Below are 22,995 nucleotides of genomic sequence, written 5' to 3'. Positions count from 1 at the left end.
CTAATATAGAATTTACAGCACAGAAACAGGCCATTCGGCCCAACTGATGTTTATACTCCACATGTGCCTCCTCCCACTCAATTCGCTTTTCCCACCCTGCCCCTGTATCTCTCTCTTCCTTGCTCACTCATGTATGCATCAAGCCTCCCCTTAAATGCTTCAATGCTGTCTGCTTCAGCCAGTCCATGTGGCAGCGAGCTCCACATTCTCACCACACTGCAAATAAATTCCTCCTCAATTCTTTATTTGATCTGTTGGTGGCTTTCTTATATTTATGTCCCCTTGTTCTGGACTCGTCCTCAGCCGAAAACAATTTCTCCACATGCACCCTATCAAACCATTTCATAAATTTAAAGACCTCCATCAGGTCTCCTTTTCCAGAGAAAAGAGCCCCAGCCTGCTCAATTTTTTCTGATAGTTACATCCTCGCAATTCTGGTAACATCCTTGTAATTTTTTCTGCACTATCTCCAGTGCTCCAATATCCTTCCAGTATGGAGACTAGAATTGCGCACAATGCAATTTCCATAATATAGCTAGATTGTTGTTAGTTACATTTTTTCCTGTACTTTTATATACAGCTTTTTAAAAAGGTATTGTATGTAGTGATAAGCTGCTCACAAGGACATTTTATTTCTTCCCTGTTATTTTCTAAATGGTGAAAAGCTAGGAACTGTGGAGGAGCAGAGAGATTTAGAGATCCAAGTACAGAATTCACCGGCCCCCTCTGCCCTCCTCCCGCAGGGTGCCGGCCGCGATCTGTCAGCCCGGCACTCTTCTTCAGTGCCGGGCTCTTTTGCCAGCACCCAGCTCCCTGGTGGCTCAGCAGGGCTCCGGTTCGCACTGCGCAAGGCCCCTCCCCTTTAATAAGGGGAGGGAGGCCTGCGGCATGTAGTGCCACGATATTGAATTGGAGCGCCCCAAGAGGGAGGGGGCGCGCTTCCAGTAGTGTCCCGCCTCCTGCTTGGGGCGCTAACATTCAATTTCGGGCGCAGGGGTGCTATCTTTTTCAGGGCGCTAAAAGTAGCCCAAAGGGGATGCAAGCCAATTTTTTCCCAAAACTATTTTCTTTGTGGGTGAGAGTCCAGAAGAAGGGGGCATAGCCTTATAATTGGTTCCAGAGTGATGTTAGTCAGCACTTCTTTACACAAAGGGTCATGGAAATCTGAAACTCTCTCCCCTAAAAAGCTATTGAGGCTAGTTGAATTGAAAATTTCAACACAGAGATTGATAGATTTTTTTTGTTAGGTATGGGTATGAAGGGATATGGATCAAAGGCAGGTAAATAGAGTTAAGATACAGATCAGCCATGATCTAATTGGATGGCAGAACGAGCTGCTTTTTAAAAAATTCGATCACAGGATGTGGGCATCGCTGGCAAGGCCGGCATTTATTGCCCATCCCTAATTGCCTTTGTGAAGGTGGTGGTGAGCCGCCTTTTTGAACAGCTGCAGTCTGTGTAGTGAAGTTACTGTAAGACGTGCGAAAATCGCCCCTCGCCCCGTCAAACAGCTTCCAAAGTTCAGACCCATCAAACAGACAACACAAAACCCAATGAATCTGTGAAACTTCTATTACTTAAAAAATTAGCAAGAGCTTACAAGCAAGCATCCGATTGTTATGCAGCATATAACTTCCAATTACTATACCTCAGTATACACAGAGCTATCCCTTTGCTTTAAGCTCAAGCAAAACTCCACATACGTACTAACACCAGCGAGTGGTCAATTCGGCAGTGACTAGACGTATGATTTCTGGCAACTGACCAAGTCGCCCGGCTGCAGCAGTGAATGGTCTTGAAACAGCACCTTTTATACCCCAAAATTTGGCAACCCTCACACTTTGTACGTGTCCTTAACTATACGGCATAATGGTCATCAGTTGTTTTTCAGACCCTCTTTATCACTAGTTCGTTGAGCATCTGTGGATCCCAAGGCTAGGTACATTCCATAGTCTGAAGATGTTTCTGACTTTTTTTGCAACGGCTTCACAGTGCAGTAGCTAATAGCTTCTTCACAAAACTTTTTGAAGGTCTGTATCCCTTATCTGTTGAAAGTCAATTGGCAGCCTTTCACTTTTTTTTAAGCAGAAAGGCCTAGAAATTCAGTTGCGTGCGGCAGCCGTTAGCGCCTTAGGAGGAGTAGATCTCGAGCGCTAGGCACTTAGCGGCCGGGCGCAGCGCGATCTGCGCCTACGCCCAACTTCAGTAGACATTTAGCGCCGGCGCAAAGTGTTTGCGCGCGCTCAGTTGCGCGCGCAGATTATGACGTCATTTCCTCGTGCAACGCCCTTTGTGCGCCCCAATCCGGAACTTCAGTCGCGCCCGCCCAATGTGGGCGTGGCGGTCCTAAGAACTGTGAAATGGAACGCAGCAGAGGCCATGCGGGCCGCGGGGAGCGCAAATTAAAGGGCACTTACCCTGAACTGTAAAGGCCAGCCATTTTGCAGCAATCACTCTTGTGCAACGGATTTATGGACAGAGACCAAGGAAGAGAGCTTACTGCTTTGGCCCAACATAGGAGAGGTATTTTTGGCTTCAGGCCAGAGCTTGGCAATTCGCCTTCATTGTGAGGTCATTGTTTGCCAGTATATTATGGGGGCTGCATGGGGTGCCAACCCTCAGTTTCAGCATTATGTGCGAAGGGCTCGCAGACGCTGTGTGAGAGGGGCAGCCCTGGCTAGACGCAGAGGGGGCAACAGGCGTCGGCAACGTAGGCCTTACCCACTCAGGGAATACCGCCAGCAGGTGTCCTACCTCACCATGACTGCCGCGCAGTGTGTTAGGAGGCTGCGCTTCAGAAGGGAGGTGGTTGCAGAGATCTGCCAGCTGCTTCACAGAGATCTGCGTCCACAGCTGAGGTGCAGGACGTCTCTGTCGGTGGAAGTGAAGGTCACGGTGGCTCTGAACTTCTATGCAAGCGGCTCCTTCCAAGCCGCTGCTGGGGACATTGCTAACATATCCCAGTTCGCCGTGCATTGCTGCATCCGCCAGGTGACCAATGCCCTTTTCAGAAGGAGACACCAATTCATCTCCTTCCCCATGACCCTGGAGAGGCAGCAGCAGCGTGCAGTCGGATTTGCAAGGATCGCGGACTTCCCCAAGGTGCAGGGCGCCATTGACTGCACGCATGTGGCTTTGCGGGCACCTATCGACAATGCCGAGGATTACCGCAACCGGAAGGGCTACCATTCCCTCAATGTACAGCTGGTGTGTGACCACAGGCAGCGCATCCTAGCTGTCAATGCCCGTTTTCCTGGCAGCAGCCACGATGCATTTATCCTGCGACAGACTACTGTGGCTGACATGTTCCAGGCACAGCCTCCCCCAAGAGGATGGCTTATCGGGGACAAAGGCTATCCTTTGTGTACCTGGCTCATGACCCCGCTCCGCGCGGCCAGGACCCCTACTGAGGAGGCATACAACGAAAGCCATCAAGCCACTAGGAACATCATAGAACAAACGATTGGCGTCCTCAAGCAACGGTTCCGCTGCCTGGATCGTTCCGGCGGATCTCTGCAGTATTCGCCGGAGAGAGTCTCCCAGCTCGTGGTCGTTTGCTGCATGCTGCACAACCTGGCTATCCGCAGGACTCGGGCACTGCCACCTCACGCTGGAGCACCACCTCAGGAGGAGGAGCATGAGGAGGAGGAGGAGGAGTACCAGCCCAGGAGGGAGGCACAAGGTCCAAGGGCCGCCCGTCGGCGGCTTATTGAACGTCACTTCTAGGCCCCCTGTCAGGGAATGGCTTGTGGCAATGAAGGGACCTGAATGCAGCCGCTCCGCAAGCCCTCAGCCGGTTAAGGCAACAACCACTTCAAACATCAAACATGGACAAGCTGAATAAATAAAATGCTTTATTGAACAAACTCAGGGCCCTTCCCACATGAAACCCAAAAACAGACAACACCCCCAAAAAACAGTCACACACATGACTCACTCCCACAACCTGGGGAGGAATAACAAATCATTTCCACAAAAATGGCCTTCATCCTCGGCCTTACAAAAACAACCATCCCCATAAACAAAACAACCATCCCCATAAACAAAACAACCATCCCCATATAAAAACAACCACCCCCATATAAAAACAACCATCCCCATATAAAAACACATTTGCCCACACCCTCTACTTTGTGGCCCCCGAGGGCGATTCCTTGTCCAGCCTTTTGCGGCCCCTGGCCGCCCTGCTGCTCCTCCTCAAAGTGTGCCCAGTGGCTGCTGCAAGGCTGGGGGAAGGCTCCTGACGGGCACATGGCGTGACGGCAGATGCCCTTGGGGGGGTCGGCCTAGACGAGCTCTGGCCCTCGAGGGGCCGGCTGGTGACTGCTGCAGCTGTGGCTGGGCAGCAACAGTCTCTCCAGCAGCTCGTCGCAGCGCCACTGGGGGAGTGGCAGTGGCGGCTGCAGGAATGGGGGCAAGCTGGCTGATGGCAGGCGCTCGCTGCTCGCCTGAGACACTGGCACTCGCCCGGGCCAGCACTGCAGCATGCGCAGCAATCTGCTGAAGGACAGACCGCCGTGCTGCTGCAGCGCAGCGGGTGCCCTGGCGATGCCTGGCTGACACAGCGAGTGTGGCAGCAGTGAGTGCCCGTACTGCCCTGGTCTGTGCCCGCATCAGACCAGCCAGTGACTGCACGGCACCACTGATCACCTGGCCACTCGCTGCGTGAGCTGCCCCGAATTCCGCCCAACTCGCTGCCTGTGCTGCCCCGAATTCGGCCCGACTCGCGGCGTGTGCTGCTTCGAATTGTTCGAAACTCCTGGCCTGCGAGGCGCCGAAATCGGCCACACTATGAGCCAGGGACTCGATGGCCTCAGGCAACCGTGCCACAACCCCCATGAACTCGGTGTGCCGGCGATCCGAGTCCACAGACATTTGATCGAGGAGGCGCACCTCCTTGGCGAGGACCGTCTCTGGACTGGAGGCCGGACTCTCCCTCTGGGGAGAAGGCCGCCGAGCTGCCCGACCCTTCCCGCATTGCTGGATGCCACTGGGCCCAGCAACTACACTCCCCTGTGACCCTTCCCCCCGCCCTCTGGGAAGAAGGCCGCCGAGCTGCCCGACCCTTCCCGCGTTGCTGCACGCCACTGGGCACAGGAGCTACACTCCCCTCCGACACTTCCCCCTGGCTCTCCTCCAGGGAAGACGTGTCCCCTCCATTGGCATCCCCTGGCGCAGCTGAGGGTTCCCCTGATGGGCCGCCTTCCTCTTCCTCCTCCTCCTCCTCCTCCTCTTCCGAGGGGCTGTCACTGGCAGCTTCAGGGACCTCCTCCTCACCATCTGAAAGCAGGAAGGCACAAGAGTAGCTTTAGCGTGAGGAGAGGGCGTCAGCGAGGGAGGCATGAGTGGTGGCATTCAGCGCATTGGTCGGACAGTGGCAAAGGATGTTGATCTGAAGCGCAAGTGGGACGAGAGAGGTCCAAAAGGTGATGTCCTTACCATTGGTGCCCAGAACAGGGTCGGCATCTCCAGATGCAACGGGGCCAATCACCCGGGCACCCATGAGGCTACCCACGCGCTCTTCCAGGTCAGTGAGCTGCTGGATCTGGGGACGGCCTCCCCCGGTCACAGTCCGGCTCTTCTGATTGTGTGCCAGCTTGGCCTGCAAGAGAAAGGACGGCCTCTAAGTACAGTGTGGTGCCCTGATCTTGTGTGCACTGCCTCCCATGGTCGAATAGCTTGGCCAGTGTGGTGCCCAGATCTTGTGTGCACTGCCTCCCATGGTCGAATAGCTTGGCCAGTGTGGTGCCCAGATCTTGTGTGCACTGCCTCCCATGGTCGAATAGCTTGGCCACTGTGTAAAGTGCAGAATGTGCAATTGATGTTCATGCCAGTCCCATAGCTGCTGGATGAGGGCTGGCCATTAGGGCTTTTAGGTCCCTTTGCCCATAATGTGAGGTGCACATGCAAGGATGAGGAGGACACTGGAAAGGGGACTCACCCTGACAATCCTTGTGAGGTCAATGAACTTTTTCCGGCATTGGACAGCGTTCCTGGGGACCTCGCTGTTGGATGTGACCCTGTGGGCGACCTCCCTCCAGGCTTTCCTGTAGACGCTGGTCGCAGGCTTCTTCCCACTGTCCGGGAACAGGACTTTGCGTCTCCTCTCCAAAGCCCTAACCAGCACCCTCAAATCATGGCCAGTGAAGCGCTGCGCTCGTTCACGGGCCTTCTGCATCTTTCCCGGCGCTATTTCTGTTCAGCAGCAGTGTTTAGGCCTAGCTGGAGGGCTGCAGTGTCCAGGGCGTGGCAGCAGACGAACTCGACCCTTCCCCCTTTAAGAGCTGGCCGGCGCCAGGGTGTCTGCTGTCAATCAAGAAATGACCGCACCTGCGCTGCGCCCGGCCTCGGCGGTTTAGCTCAGCACCGCCGGCTTTGCGCCTAAAGATAGTTGTGTAATGCCAGTTTTACCACTCGAGCAAACTCTTAGGGCGAAGCTACTGAATATCGGCGAAGTGGCCTTGACTTTGCGCCGGGCGCAAACTTTAGCGGCCGCCCGACTTTTCCGCCCCAAAAGTGGCTATACTGAATTTCTAGGCCAAAGTCTCTGTTCATGTTCAAGGCCTCTGTATCTGTGAAGTTTTTTTTCACACAAGTTCCCACAGGAACCTCTCGAAGCATGCTAGTACTGTATATCAAAATGTGGTCGTTTTTTTTCAGTTTTGGTCAAGTTACAGCAATATTTACAGCAAATGGCTTATTCTTACAAGTCCACCCTCAGTGGCTGTGCACCCGAATCAAGGGTCACAGGCACTTACAACTTGAAGGCATTGCCTTCTTCCTTTGGCGTCTTCTGCAACAGATTAAGCCACTCTTGTTCCTTGCGTCTCCTGTTGACTCGACAAGTTATCATTAGTAAATATAACACAATCACCAACTGAACAATGACCAAAACGTGGGAGATAATTCTTATCCAGGGATGAACCTCATACTGATATCCCACCAGGACGAAGCGTCCCCGACCTTGGAGATAATTTTACGCAGTTCACGATTTTTCTGGGCCAAGGTATAAAAGTGCCTTTGGAACTGACTAACGAGTTTCAATGGCCCAGAAATTTGGGTCGGAGGCTTCCCGCGGGTGCAAGCCCCCGACCTGCACTTACCTAGCGCGCCGGCCGTTGAGCTGTGGGCCCGCGTGGGATTCCGATCCTGGGCCTCCTTCAACTGCCAGCGCGCAGTGCTTGCGTATCCCAGGGGCGCAGTTAGTTCGATGCGTCCCCTGGGATCACGTGGGCCATGGAGAGCCAATGGTAGCAGGGAATGCTTCATTCATAAGTTTGACAGGAAGAGCTGTCAAACCTATAAATACTATAAGCCCCAAAACATCACTAAAACTTCAAATAATTTTTTTTTTTATCACATTTTTAAAATAACTATAAATTACATGAAATTTTAAACAATCATTTAAATTTTTGAAAAAATTAATTACATTTTCTAACGGGGCTAAAAATAAACTTACCTTTCTTTAAAGTGTTTAAGAATAATAAACCTGTGGAAAAAATGTTTTAATTTTAATTAATTCACCACTTACCTTGTTAAAAGCAGGCCTTGTGCCTGCTTTTTAAAAGTGTAACTGCTGGAGACTTACCCTCCCGGAGAAACCTGCAAAAAAAAAAACATAAGTTAGATGCGCACCCACTGCCTCTCCGGCGCACGCGTTCCACCTGTCAACCCCTTCTTTCAAAGGGAACGGAAGTGCTAGTTTCCCGTGCATGCGCCGTGCATGCACAAAACCGGCACTTTCGTTGGGCCTACGTGTGAGTACCCCATGCGTACTCACCCATGGGGACCTGAATTTCTGGGCCATTAACTCTACCAAGTGTTCCGGCAGAGGTGAAATGTCATAACCGAATCAAGTCACATACTGGTGTAATTGCTCTTTTAACTCATCATCTTCAATGATATCTACTTGCCCATGCGAATAAATGCTTAATGAAACCCGCGCCCCAAGTCTTACAGGTTGGAGTGGGGTAAAACAAAAAGTTCCCGCCGCAATGGAACAAGTCAGGTTATTACCATACTGGTATTCCGGGTGTATGGTGGTGACACAATACGCACCTTTCCCTCGGTACGCAGATTCTACGGGAAAAAGCTTTCCTACAACTACTTTCATGGTGCAGTTCCATTCTACCCCATCCCAATCAAATCCGCACATGTTCTACCACGTCATAAGTGCAGATGAATCTATCCCGAGTTTGAGCACACCCGGTAAGATGTGAGGCCACCCAAGTGGTCCCATCCACCCGGAACATATACTGCGGGGGTTCATCATACCGTACCAAGTGGGTTCCCTGATGTACTCCTATATTCTCCACGCGGATTAGAGGATTTGGGGTTGCCTTTTCATGCAGGATGGGAAAAATAGAATACCATCCTAATAAGGTGATGTCATTCTGATCCTGCAAATGACATTCGTGTTTTACCGGGTACACCTGTACTAGTTATGGTAAATTGATAAGTAGACACTGCCCTCAGATGTCGATCAGTCACCCACAAGGGAAGCTTCCCCTCAGCAATGCTCTGCAGGTTTTTACAGGCTTGTTCCACTAGCCAGGATCCATACATTACACAAACACTATTTCGCGTGGCCTCACTAGAGGCATTCAGATTCTCCTTTAAAATTTGGTTTATCTTTTTAGCATGGGATTCTAAATAGTTCAATTCCTCTTGTTCTAGACCATTCATTTTATTCAGAATTTCCGATAGACGATTTCTAACTACCCTTACGGATTGATCGAAATCAACCAAATCAAGGCTATTCACGAGGGAGGTTCCTGTTGTATCCGTGTGTTAATGGAGACACGGAATGCAGGAGTTGGTTTAACAGGTGTTTACTGAACAAAGTCTGGAGGTGAACTAAAAGATACAAGACGCTATACAGGCTTATATACCCGAGTGGTCACTACCGGTATTACAGTACACAGGGGCTCTTAAAGGTACATACACTACAATTCCTCCCCTTTTAGATAATTAGTACATAACATTTTAAGTAATCATTAATTAACATGTTTACAAGAACAATAATCTACACATTTGCTGCAGTTAATCAATTATAAGTCCGTCTCTCTGGAGGCTTCCTGACTCGGTCCGGATAACGCCTCGGTGGTGTAGTAGTTTTCGGTGGTGTAGTAGGTTCTTTTGGCAAGGTCGATTCGGCTTGAATGCCAGTGTCGGGTTCATCTGGTTCCAGTATCACCGGATCGGAGGTAGATACTATGGGTATCTCTGCTTCATCATTAGGCGTATAGAGTTGTGGTGTAGGCTGTCCCTTTTCGGATGACTCTATGATCTGGTCAGCATGGCACCTTATTATGCTTTCACCAATGTCCACGGTATACATCAGCGGTCCTAGTCGTGTGCAAATAGTTCCAGGCTGCCATTTCTCGGCACGGTAGTCCCGGGCCAAAACTTGTTGACCTATCTGGAAGGTTCATTCATGCCTTGAAATTGCCGGTTCTCTACGTCCCTTCTGATGTTTGGCTTGATCAAATCCAGCCGGCATCTTAGTCTTCTATTGAAAAACATCATGGCGGGAGTTTGGTTTGTAACCACATGTGTTGCATTCCTGTATGCAAGCAAGAAGTTATCTACCTTACTTTGTAGATTTATGTCTTCATTACCCATGGCCTTTATGGCCTTCTTGAAGGTCTGGACAAACCTTTCAGCTAATCCATTGGTGGCGGGATGGTATGGGGCGGACGTGTAGTGCTTAACCCCATTGTTTTTTAAGAATTTCCTGAATTCTTCGGACAGAAATTGTTGTCCATTATCAGAACAGATCTGTTCAGGCAGCTCATTCCTGGCAAATATGGTCCTTAATACTGTGATGGTTTTTTCACTGGTGGAGGACATCTTTATTACCTCCGGCCACTTGGAGTGTGCATCAACCGCGATTAAGAACATTGAGTCCATAAATGGACCAGCAAAGTCGATATGTACCCTTTGCCATGGAGATGAGGGCCACTCCCATGGATGTAGAGGGGCTTGTGGTGGGCGTTTTGGACCTTCTGGCATCCTAGACAGCTCTTGGTCATTTCTTCGATGTCTCCATCGATACCTGGCCACCACACAAATGCTCTGGCTAGGTTCTTCATTTTCACTCCACCCAGATGCCCCTCGTGAAGCTCCTTCAGCACTTTATCCTGGAGTTTGGGTGGAATCACCACTCTGGATCCACACATCAAGGTTCCTCGGCACACTGACCGCTGTTCTCTTCTTTGCAAGAATGCTGGCAACAGTGGTTCGCCATGTGCTGGCCATCCCTTCACCGTTAAATCGTAGACTCGTGAGAGAGTCGGGTCATTTCTCGTTTCCTTTTCAATGGTAGAATTTGTTACTGGTAGACATTCTACTATGGTTGAGTGGAACATCTCCACTGGGTCCACTGTAGGTGCCTCTTCTACCGTTGGCAACGGTAGGTGCGATAAACCGTCAGCATTCCCATGCTGTTTTGATCCTTTGTATTCTATGTCATATTGGTGTGCCCCTAGGAAAAGGGACCACCTCTGTAGCCTTTGCGCTGTCATAATGGGAACGCCCTTTTTAGGGTTGAATATGGAGACGAGGGGTTGATGGTCAGTCAACAAGGTAAATTTTTGTCCGTGTAGGTAATGGTTGAATTTCTTCACTCCCCACACCAGGCTGAGTGCTTCCCTGTCGATCTGGGCATAGTTACGCTCAGCTGAGTTCAATGAGCGTGACGCAAAAGCTATCGGCCGCTCCGAGCCATCAGGGAATCTATGCGATAATACCGCTCCTACGCCGTAAGGGGATGCATCGCACGCCAGTCTGATTGGCAGTGATGGGTTGTAATGAGCCAACACTTCCTTGGACGTGATCAAGCCTTTGCATTTATGGAAGGCACGTTTACAGTCTTCGCTCCATTTCCAAGTTACTCCCGTTTGTAGCAGTGCGTTAAGAGGGTGCAGAACAGTTGACAAGTTCGGTAAAAATTTATGATAGTAATTTATCAATCCCAGGAACGACCTTAATTGTGAGACATTTTCAGGTGCTGGGGCTTTTATGACCGCTTCAATTTTTTCAGGTGACTTATGCAACCCTTCTTCGTTAATTATATGGCCACAATATGATATTTGTTTCTGGAAAAATTCGCACTTGGGGCGATTTGCTCGTAGGCCCTGTTCTTTCAGCCTAGTGAGCACTATAAAGTATGTGTCTATACTTAATGCAATAATGACGAGACAGCTTGGAAGATTCAACGTAGGTCTTTACTTAATACCAACAGGCGGGAAACTGAGGGGAGATCAGTACCCACAGTACTATTTATACCCCTATGGCCAGGAGTGGTACTACGGTATCACTACGCCCTACAAAGTAGTGCTGCCCTGGCCATAGGTTTAAAGTAACATACCTATTACATACACAACAAGCACCTGCTCCAAATTGGCAAGGTGCTCGTTGTCGTTTTCTCCTGTTACAAGGATGTCGTCTAGGTAGCATTGAGTCCCCGGAATCCCTTGCAGGACTTGCTCCATAGCTCTTTGCCAGATAGCTGGAGCTGATGCTACTCCGAAAACCAGTCGATTGTACTGGTACAGGCCTTTGTGTGTGTTTATCGTGAGATACTTTTTAGAGGCCTCCTCAACCTCCATCTGTAGATATGCCTGTGCCAAGTCAATTTTGGTGAAACGTTTCCCTCCGGATAGTGAGGCGAAAATATCTTCTATCCTTGGAAGAGGATACTGTATCGTATGAAGGACCGGGTTTACAGTCACCTTGAAGTCCCCACAGATGCGAATTTTTCTCTTCTTCAGATTTATCATTATTCAACGTTTTCTTCATGACCGGGACGATGGGTGTTGCCCACTTGCTCCAATCTACACGCCTGCTTTTTCCAAATTCTCCAGCTCTGCCTCGACTGCTGGACGAATTGCGTATGGCACCGGCCTTGCCTTAAAAAACTTGGGAATTGCCGCATCTTCCACTTTTATTGAGGCGGTGACGCCTTTCAAGGTTCCTAGTTCCTGTTGAAACACTTCTTTGGCGTTAGCCAAGATGTCTTTTAATCGTTCAGGTATGACGTCATCATCATTTTTTTTCTTACTGGTCACCGTCAGTGCCTGAATGGAGTGCCAGTCTAAATGTATCTTCCTGATCCATTCACGTCCCAACAACGGTGGACCACCATCTTGCAGAACGTATAAATACAACTTCTGTATTTCCTTGCCGTTGTATACAACAGGCACCTTTATTTTCCCTCTGGGGTATACTTTCTGCCCCGTATATGTCTTCAAGATAATGGATGTGTCTTTCAAAGGTATATGCGGAAATAGCCGCTCGTAATCCCGTCGACTTATGACGGTCAGAGCTGATCCTGTATCTAGCTCCATTTTAATTGGGGACCCCGCTATCATGTGGGTAACCCAAATGGTCTGGTAATCATCTTTGGCAATTACATTATGTAATTTGAAACAGCTGAGTCTCTTGTTTCCGGAGTCGCTATCACTCTTCTGGTCTTCGGAGCTACTGTCCGTCATCATTTGTACCTTTCTGTACTTTTCCTTATTGATTTTTTTTCTGTCAGTGGATTTTTTGTTTCCAGATCGGCATACACGTGCAATGTGTCCCATCTTTCCGCATTGCCTGCATGCTTTGTCCTTGAACCAGCAGTCCCTCTGGTCATGGGTGGATCTGCCGCAGCGATAACATCTCTTGAAACCCCGTGTCATTTCATGGGTGTCGAAGTCCTGTGGCTTTTGCTGTATCTCTGCAGCTCCTCTTGCTGCTGCTTCGTATGATACAGCCACACTGAAAGCCTTGTCCAGTGTCAAATCTTTCTCAGAAAGTAGCCTTTTCTGTGTTCCTTCACTTAGGAGACCGCAGACGAATTTGTCTCGTAGAGAATCTGCCAGTCCTGCCCCGAATTGGCAGTGCTTTGACAGCTTTCTTAATTCGGTGAGGTAATCAGCGTTACTTTCATTCTTGTGCTGATTTCTCCTGAAGAATTTGAATCGTTCCGCTATCAGCAGCGGTGTTGGGTTTAAGTGCTCCTGTAGGGTATCAACAATCTCCTTAAAATTCTTGTCCATCGGTTTGGCTGGAGTGATTAAGTTTCGTAACAGCCCGTATGTCCTTGCGCCCATCAGATTTAGAAGTACCGATGCCTTTTTATCATCCTCTTCTCCATTCGCTGTGCAATATACCTCCACTCTTTCCATATATGTGGTCCAATCCTCTATATCACTATCGAAAGCAGTAATATTGCCAGTCTTAGGCATCCTGAAAATCAAAAATGGCGCCTCCCGCGCTTTCCTTTCTTCCCTGCCGAGAAAAAATGGCGCCTCCCGCCGCTGCCACTGCTGACGACGCTGTTCTCCACGGTTTTTTATTTACACAGATATTTTTAGTAGTTTGAGACTCGTTCCCACCGGACTCTCTGGGACTTTTCCCTCCCTCTGCTTGGTCCGAATGCCGACCTGCTTTGCAGCGCCGGCCGTCTCCCGAGTGCTCCACCCTCCGTCTCTGTTTGCCTCCGCCTTCCGACTCGCTGCTCAGCCCCGCTGCAGAGCCACCCGATCGAGCCCCAGCCCGCCGCCCAGGAAGGATTAGTGCAATACCTGCCACCAGCCCGGCTAGCTGGTGAAACCACAGTTTGCTTTTTTCTTTTTTTTTTTCTTCGACCTTCGTCTGAGGAATCGATCTCCTTGAGGTGCTGCCGAATTGCAGGTAAGTCCGTTTCCAATTCGTCGCCACTGTTGTATCCGTGTGTCAATGGAGACACGGAATGCAGGAGTTGGTTTAACAGGTGTTTACTGAACAAAGTCTGGAGGTGAACTAAAAGATACAAGACGCTATACAGGCTTATATACCCGAGTGGTCACTACCGGTATTACAGTACACAGGGGCTCTTAAAGGTACATACACTACAGTTCCGGTATTAAAAACAGTGGCTGCATCACTTATCAAACACTGTCGCCTTCTGATATGGTCCCCTTTAACCCCGTAACTGATGTTGTTTCCTTCAGTGATCTCAGTATTTTCCCCAAAGTTATTGTTGAATCCATTACCATCTCCTGAACCCTTGCGATGTAATGGCGCTAATTCTGATTCCGCCAAAGCTGTGCTGGCTCTTTCCCAAAATCATAGAAACATAGAAGATAGGAACAGGAGTAGGCCATTCGGCCCCTCGAGCCTGCTCCGTCATTCAATGCGATCCTGGCTGATCATTCAAATTCAGTACCCTGTCCCTGCCTTCTCCCCATATACCTTGATCCCCTTCGGCTTAAGAAATATATCTAACTCCTTCTTGAATATATTTAATGAATTGGCCTCAACTGTCTTCTGTGGTAGAGAATTCCACAGGTTCACCACTCTCTGGGTAAAGAAATTCCTCCTCATCTCAGTCCTAAATGGCTTACCCCTTATCCTTAGACTGTGACCCCTGGTTCTGGACTCCCGCCATCGGGAACAGCCTTCCTGCATCTAGTCTGTCTAGTCCTGTTAGAATTTTATAAGTTTCAATGAGATCCCCTCTCATTCTTCTAAACTCTAGCGAATACAAGCCTAATCAACCCAATCTCTCTTCATATGTCATAGAGTTATACAGCACAGAAAGAGGCCCTTCGGCCCATCGCGTCCGCACCGGCCATCAAGCCCTGTCTATTCTAATCCCATTTCCCAGCACTTGGTCCATAGCCTTGTATGCCATGGCATTTCAAGTGCTCATCTAAATGCTTCTTGAATGTTGTGAGGGTTCCTGCCTCTACCACCCTTTCAGGCAGTGAGTTCCAGATTCCAACCACCCTCTGGGTGAAAAAGTTTTTCCTCAAATCCCCTCTAAACCTCCTGCCCCTTACCTTGAATCTATGCCCCCTTGTTATTGACCCCTCTACTAAGGGGAAAAGTTCCTTTCTGTGCCCCTCATAATTTTGTATACCTCAATCAGGTCCCCCCTCAGCCTTCTCTGCTCCAAGGAAAACAACCCCAGCCTGTCCAGTCTTTCTTCATAGCTGAAGCGCTCCAACCCAGGTAACATCCTGGCAAATCTCCTCTGCACCCCCTCCAAAGCAATCACATCCTTCCTATAGTGTGGCGACCAGAACTGCACACAGTATTCCAGCTGTGGCCTTACCAGCATTTTGTACAGCTCCATCATAACCCCCCTGCTCTTATATTCTATGCCTCGGCTAATGAAGGCAAGTATCCCATATGCCTTTTTAACCACCTTATCCACCTGTTCTGCTGCCTTCAGGGATCTATGTACATGCACACCAAGGTCCCTCTGATCCTCTGTCTTTCCTAGGGTCTTACCATTCATTGTGTATTCCCTTGCCTTGTTAGTCCGTCCAAAATGCATCACCTCACACTTTTCAGGGTTAAATTCCATTTGCCACTGTTCCGCCCATCTGACCAACCCATCTATATCGTCCTGTAGCCTGAGGCTTCCCGCCTCGCTATTTACCACCCCACCAATTTTCGTGTCATCTGCGAACTTACTGATCATACCTTTTACATTCACATCCAAATCATTAATGTAGACCACAAACAGCAAGGGACCCAGCACCGATCCCTGCGGTACCCCACTGGACACAGGCTTCCAGTCACAAAAACAACCTTCCACCATCACCCTCTGCCTTCTGCCACTAAGCCAGTTTTGGATCCAATGTGCCAAGGCACCCTGGACCCCATGGGCTCTTACCTTCCTGACCAGTCTCCTATGCGGGACTTTATCAAAAGTCTTACTGAAATCCATGTAAACCACATCCACTGCACTACCCTCATCCACACACCTAGTCACCCGCTCGAAAAATTCAATCAAATTGGTCAGACATGATCTTCCCTTGACAAAGCCATGCTGGCTATCCCTAATTAATCCCTGCCTCTCCAAGTGGAGACCAATTCTGTCCCTCAGAATTTTTTCCAATAATTTTCCTACCACTGATGTTAGGCTCACTGGCCTGTAATTCCCTGGTTTATCCCTACTACCCTTCTTGAATAATGGCACTACGTTAGCTGTTCTCCAGTCCTCTGGCACATCCCCTGTGGCCAGAGGTTCTGAAAATTTGTGTCAGAGCCCCTGCAATCTCCTCCTTTGCCTCACATAGTAGCCTGGGATACACCTTGTCCGGGTCTGGGGATTTATCCACTTTTAAGCCTGCTAAAACCGCTAGTACCTCCTCCCTCTCGATGCTAATATGTTCAAGTATATCACAGTCCCCCTGCCCGATTTCTATGTCCACATCGTCCTTCTCCATAGTGAACACAAATGCAAAACATTCATTTAAAACCCCACCTACATCCTCTGGCTCTACACACAGTTTGCCACTTTGGTCCCTAATGGGCCCTACTCTTTCCCTAGTTATCCTCTTGCCCTTAATACACTTATAAAACACCTTAGGATTTTCCTTTATTTTGCTCGCCAGTGTTATTTCATGGCCCCTCCTCGCTCTCCTAATTTCTTTTTTAATTATCCCCCTGCACTTTTTATACTCCTCTAGGGCTTCCTCTGTCTTTAGTCTTTTGTATCTGCCAAAAGCCCCCCTTTTTTTCCTAATCCATTCTCGTATATCCCTTGACATCCAAGGTCCCTGGGCTTGTTGGTCCCACCCTTGACCTTTACGGGAACATGTTGCCATTGTACTCTCTCAATTTCCTTTCTGAAAGACTCCCATTGCTCTGATGTGGATTTTCCTTCAAGTAGCTGATCCCAGTCCACATTGGCCAGATCCTGCCTTATCATATTAAAATTGGCCTTCCCCCAATTTAGAACCTTTATTTCCAGTCCATCCTTGTCCTTTTCCATGACTACCTTAAATCTCACCGAATTATGGTCACTGTCACCAAAGTGCTCACCTACTAACACTTCTACCACTTGCCCGGCCACATTCCCTAGAATTAGGTCCAGTACCGCCCCCTCTCTTGTAGGACTTTCTACATGCTGGCTCAAAAAGCTCTCCTGGATGCACTTTAAGAATTCTGCACCCTCTAAGCCTTTCACACTCTGACTATCCCAGTTAATATCCTGCCATCCCAGGTATCAGTCTGGTGAATCTTCTCTGCACTCCCTCCATGGCAAGAACATCCTTCCTCAGATAAGGCGAGCAAAACTGCACACAATACTCAAGGTGTGGTCTCACCAAGGCCCTGTACAACTGCAGCAAGACATCCTTGTTCCTGTACTCAAATCCTCTCACTATGAAGACCAGCATACCATTTGCCGCCTTAACCGCCTGCTGTACCTGCATGCTTACCTTCAGCGACTGTTGCGCAAGGACACCCAGGTCTCGTTGCCCTTCCCCTTTTCCCAATCTACTGCCGTTCAGATAATAATCTGCCTTCCTGTTTTTGCCACCAAAGTGGATAACCTCGCATTTATCCACATTATACTGCATCTGCCCAATCGCCCAAGCTGTCCAAATCGCACTGGAGTTTCTCTGCATCCTCCTCACAGCACACACACCCACCCAGCTTTGTGTCATCTGCAAACTTGGAGATATTACACCTAGTTCCCTCGTCTAGATCATTAATATATATTGTGAATAACTTTGCACGCTAATCTCTTATGCGGGACCTTATCAAAAGCCTTCTGAAAGTCCAAATACATCCTCAGAAAATTCCAGTAGATTAGTCAAGCATGATTTACCTTTTGTAAATCCATGTTGACTTTGTCCGATCCTGTCACTGTTTTCCAAGTTTTATAATGGACTTTTATTTATTAATTCCCGCAACATTCTCCCATATAACCGCGCTGTTTCTGGTTTGCGCCAGTTCGGTATTCCCACCTCGGTCAGATTTAATATCACTGGTACCACCTCCTGATGCACATCATGGTACAATATCATCCACGTTGGGATTACTACTAACCCATTTGTCGGCGTCGGTGAGTATTCGGGACAGACAAAGAGGAGGTGGACCTGAGGGGCAAAATTTAAAAGAGTGACATCAGCATGAAAAAAAGTAACGTCTGCACTCGGGAACGAGCTGATTGGTGAGTAGCTGGTGAGTGTTAAGTTTTAGAAGTATATTTGTTTTTTTGAGCATCACCTTTTTTTTGTCTGTAGCCTTTTAGTCTTTAAGGGCAGCGTGTTATACTAAATATTTAAATTAATTAATCTAATAACTAGAGGCATACAGGGCAGTTCGGTCCCATGGAGTGCACATCCTGTGCCTCGTGGGAAGTCCTGGACGCTTCACGTAGCCTGGATGACCACATGTGCAGGAAGTGTCGCCAGCTGCAGCAGTTCGAGTTCCATGTTTCGGAGCTTGAGCAGCAGCTGGAGTCACTGCGGTGCATCCACGAGGCTGAGAGTTACGTGGATAGCACGTTTCAGGAGGTGGTCACCCCACAGCTTAAGAGTGTGCAGGCAGAGAGGAAATGGGTGACCGCTAGACAGAAGAGGAAGACCGGGCAGGTAGTGCAGGAGACCCCAGAGTGCATCTCGCTCTCCAACCAGTATTCTGTTCTGAGTGCTGGTGAGGGTAATGGTTCCTCTGGGGAGTGCAGCCAGAGACAAGTCCACAGCACCACGGGTGGCGCAGCTGCACAGGTGGGGAGGAAAAAGAGTGGAAGAGCTATAGTGGTAGGGGATTTGATAGTTAGAGGAGCAGATAGGCGTTTCTGCGGCCGTAGACGTGACTCCAGGATGGTATGTTGCCTCCCTGGTACCAGGGTCAAGGATGTCACTGAGCGGCTGCAGGACACTCTGAGTGGAGAGGGTGAACAGCCAGAGGTGTTTGTCCATATCGGTACCAACGACATAGGCAGAAAGTGGGAGGAGGTCCTGCAGGCAGAGTTTAGGGAGCTAGGAAAGAGATTAAAAAGCAGGACCTCAACGGTAGTAATCTACAGATTACTCCCGGTGCCACGTGCTAGTGTGTACAGGAATAGGAGGATAGAACAGATGAATACGTGGCTGGAGAGGTGGTGCAGGAGGGAGGGCTTTAGATTCCTGAGGCATTGGGAAAGTTTCTGGGGAAGGTGGGACCTGTACAAGCCGGACGGATTACACCTCAACAGAGCTGGGACCAATATTCTCGCAGGGAGGTTTGCTAGTGCTGTTGGGGAGGGTTTAAACTCGCTTGGCAGGGGGATGGGCACCAGCATATAGGAGTAGAAAAGAGGTGAGTGTGTTGGATAGTACTAAGGAGAAAGTAGCACTAGAGGTGGAAGTAGTACCACATTAGATACGAGCAGAGTAAAAAAGACTACGAAAAATTCAAAAATGCGTTTAGAATGCATGTGCGTAAATGCACAAAGTGGGGTGAATAAGGTTGGTGAACTACAAGCACAATTAACCATTTGGCAATATGATGTTGTGGCAATAACGGAAACGTGGCTTAAAAACAGTGAGGACTGGGTACTTAACAGTCAAGGGTACAAGGTGTTCAGAAAAGATAGGGGAGGAAACAAGGGGGATGGGGTGGCAGTGCTGATTAAGGAAGATGTAGTGTTGGTTCCGTTTACGTATTCCGATACATGATAAGTAACACATTTCTTGGCATAGTTCTAACTCCTTTTCATCCAGCATCCATTGATAAGGGGGGTCATTTTCTGCACCGTACACGAACGCAGGAGAAAGGCTGTAAACCGGGAATTCGGACAATTTTTCAGTGGGCCTGGTCAAGGGTTTACGCATCCATATAAATCCTCATGCTCTTGCCACAATTGTGGCCAACGTAACATGGTTTCTCCATTGTCTTCCGATTGAGTTGGGCTCCCATTATGTGTCCAAGGATCCCCTATCTGGTGGTAACTAGTATCGTCACCCACCTTTGCCTGAATGAACCATACACGCGGCTGATTCATAGTCCCACTCTTACACTTTATACATATTCCCCTCCCTTCTTGGACCGTGTATGTGGTTACCCGTACTATTCTTGAACAGCTTGTGTCGCACGTACCCTTGATGGATCAGAGGCTAACCTCCCGAGCAATACCTAGGGGCGGAGTTACAGGAGCAATGGTAATCTGACTGTCGTAACTTGAATTGCTGGATGCTTCCCCTTGTGTTGCTGCTGCCCTTTCAAGATGGAGCACTATGCCAGACAGCAACCAAAATAGCCTCCCCATTTTCTCTGCCTTGTTCTGGCCTATGGAAGAGGGGAACAAAACGGAGTGTTACTCCCAGTCCCGTCTCCCTTCTTCCCACCATTGGCCTTTTAGGCTCTGCGCTGACTATTCACTGGACCGCCTTGGCCATTTCCAAGGTCGTTGCCTCAGATCAGAACCATACTATACCTGGGGAGGCACCTCGTCACATGGAGGTGCCTCCGGGGGGGGGGGGGGGGCCACATTAGGCACCCCTTCTCCATCATCCCATTGGAGTGGCTGAGTCAGTTTCACCATGCTCATGATTGTGGCTTGCTGACTTCTTGATTTGCTTGTGGGCTGAGAAAGCTTTATCTGGTTAATGTGAAACCATTTGATTTTTTTGGGTAACTGAACCGCGTATATCATAGGACTGGCTTTATCAACAATGTTATATGATCCTTTGTAGAGGGGTTCGAAAACTCCCACCCTCGCATAGTTTCATACCATTACCTGGCTTCCCACCTCCCATTCCTGAGGTTTACTTGGAGCCGGGTGTAGTCGATTGCTTTGATGTGCCTTCCCAATGTTACGGGCGGCTCTCAAGTTCAGTTCCTTTAAAGTCCCCCCACAGGTCACTCAGGAATTTGTCCTGAGTGACTTCTTTCATTTGATTATTAGTCAGAGTGGGAACGAACAGGTGTGTGGGAGTTCGCATGGGTCTCCCCTTTACCAGTTCATGAGGGGAATGACCCGTTCCTTTGGATCTGTTGCTGCGTATCCCCATAAGGATTAGGGGAAGTACCTCATCCCACTTAGTGTGTTGTTCATTTAATTCCTTTCGCAGGGCCAACTTCAATGTACAGTTCATTCTTTCCACAATCCCCAATGACTGCGGGTTGTGGGTCACATGCCATTTCCCTTCAATTCCAAACAATTTCAGGGTGGCTTCAAGTCAAATCAAATCAACTTTTATTGTCATTGTTAGTGCACAAGTGCAGTACAACGAAATGTAGGCTTGCGGCTCCCGAGAGTGTACATTTAGATTAAGACATTTAAACATTCAACATACATTTGGCTTCTAATACATTAACATAAACATAACCATAGTAAAGTGCATTGGCAGATGTGCAGGCTTTAGAGTTTATTTGTGGAGTTCAGTAGGATGACAGCCCTGGGAAAGAAGCTGTTCCTAAATCTGGTCGTACGGGTGCGAATGCATCTGTAGCGTCTCCCAGATGGCAGGAGGGCGAACAGACTGTGGCTGGGGTGGGTAGGGTCTTTGATGATGGACCGTGACCTCCGTAAACAGCGTTTCTGGTATATGTGCTCTATGGTCGGTAGCCGGGTGCCGGTAATGCGTTGGGCAGTTTTGACTACCCGCTGCAGGGCTTTCCGGTCATAGTAGCTACAGCTGCCATACCATACTGTGATAGAGTTCGTCAGGATGCTCTCTATTGTGCATTACTTGGCCTGTAAAATGACTTCCTTGATCTGATTCCACCACTCGGGGAAGCCCCCATCTAGAAAATACCTCCCTGACTAGGCGGCCGTCCATAATACTGTGTCTGACTTGCACGGGAAAGCTTTGACCCACTTGGTAAAATTGTCCCACTAGGACTAGACAATATTTATCGCCATTCTTAGTGGTGGGCAGGGGTCTGATAAAATCTATCTAGACACACTGCCACGGTCCCTCTGGTCAACGGATATGTCTGAGGGGAGCCTTTCTTTTATGTGGGTCAGGATTGTTAGCAGCACACACTAAACAGGTTTTACAGTAATCTTCTACGTCTTCCCTCAGATGAGGCCACCACCCTACCTCTTTGACCCGTTTCCAGGTCGTTTCGGGTCCGGGATGTCCAGCCCCCAGTCCCCCATGAGCCAGCCGCATGAATTCCTCCCTGTATCCTTCGGCACAATCCACTTATCACCTTTGAACAACATATCTTCCCTGATGTTTACATCTTTGGCCCCATAAGGCCCTTCTACAATCTGACCACCTTTTTCCTTGAGAACTGTTTTTAGCACTACATCTGTCGGCTCTATTGTTTTGATAGCCAGGGGAAGCGGAATAGTAACAACTGGAGTGACGGCTGCTACCACTCCCGATTGATACGGGTCCCATGGGACCCCTCTCTCCGCTCCCACTTTAGCAAGCTCGTCCGTTTTCCTATTTCCCTCCCATCTGGGTTCTGCTTTAGAGTGGGCTTTGACTTTATGGATATAGTATTCCTCGCCTCCCCTTCTTATGACTTCCAGTATGGTTGCCAGCATTGGCGCGGTAACCAGTGGCTTGCCATCTGCTGACTTAAAACCTCTTCTAGCTGTATTCCATGCAAGAATTACATGTAAACAGAGTCAGAGCAGATCGTATAGGGTGGGGGAAATTCAGTGGGATGTGTTGCCGCATAAGTTGCGGCTGCTAACTCTGCCTGCTGAGCACTAAGAGTGGTGGGTAACTTCATCGCCACTTCCATTGCTTTCTGTGGGTCGTAAATTCCACACCCTGTTTTACATTCCCCCTTTTCTACAAAACTAGACCCGTCCACATATGTCTCTCCCCTCAGGGTGGATACCAGATTTAAATCCGCCTTCTGTTTCCCACACCCCCTCGACTGTACAGGTATGTTTCCCCTTATATATAAGGTTGGGTACTAATTTCGGATCACTTATCAGTTTCACTTTCAGGTTCATCCCTTCTAACTATAGGGTCCACGTAGCCACCTGAGTGCTTGACACCATTCCCATCTTAATTCTGCCTTCTAACAGGAGACTGGTTGGCATGTGGTGGGTAAGGAGAGTGATGGGCTGGGTTCCCGTGAATATGGCAAAATGCTTCACTGCCCAAAATGTGGCAAGCAAGTGCTGCTCACAGGTAAAGTATCCCTTCTCCACCTCAGATAGTACTTTGCAGCCATAAGGAACTGGTCTCAGACACCCATTCACTTCCTGCATTAACACAGCACTCAGACTGGCGTCTGTTGCCGCAACTTCCAAAAGGAAGT

The 22,995-nt window shown here is 48.9% G+C and overlaps 1 protein-coding gene across 6 annotated transcripts in view; it reads left to right on the top strand.

The window, feature by feature from the left end:
• Positions 1-22,995, top strand: part of LOC147111544 (nectin-1-like) — a 267,273-nt gene that overhangs the window by 109,100 nt on the left and 135,178 nt on the right. The window lies entirely within an intron of this gene.

This window comes from Somniosus microcephalus, chromosome 10 (genome assembly GCF_052327205.1).
Source record: "Somniosus microcephalus isolate GS21.2 chromosome 10, FLI_Smic_1.0, whole genome shotgun sequence".
NCBI classification, from domain to species: Eukaryota; Metazoa; Chordata; class Chondrichthyes; order Squaliformes; family Somniosidae; genus Somniosus; species Somniosus microcephalus.
The sequence above is the reverse complement of the archived record's forward strand: the minus strand, read 5'-3'. Positions and strand labels throughout refer to the sequence as shown.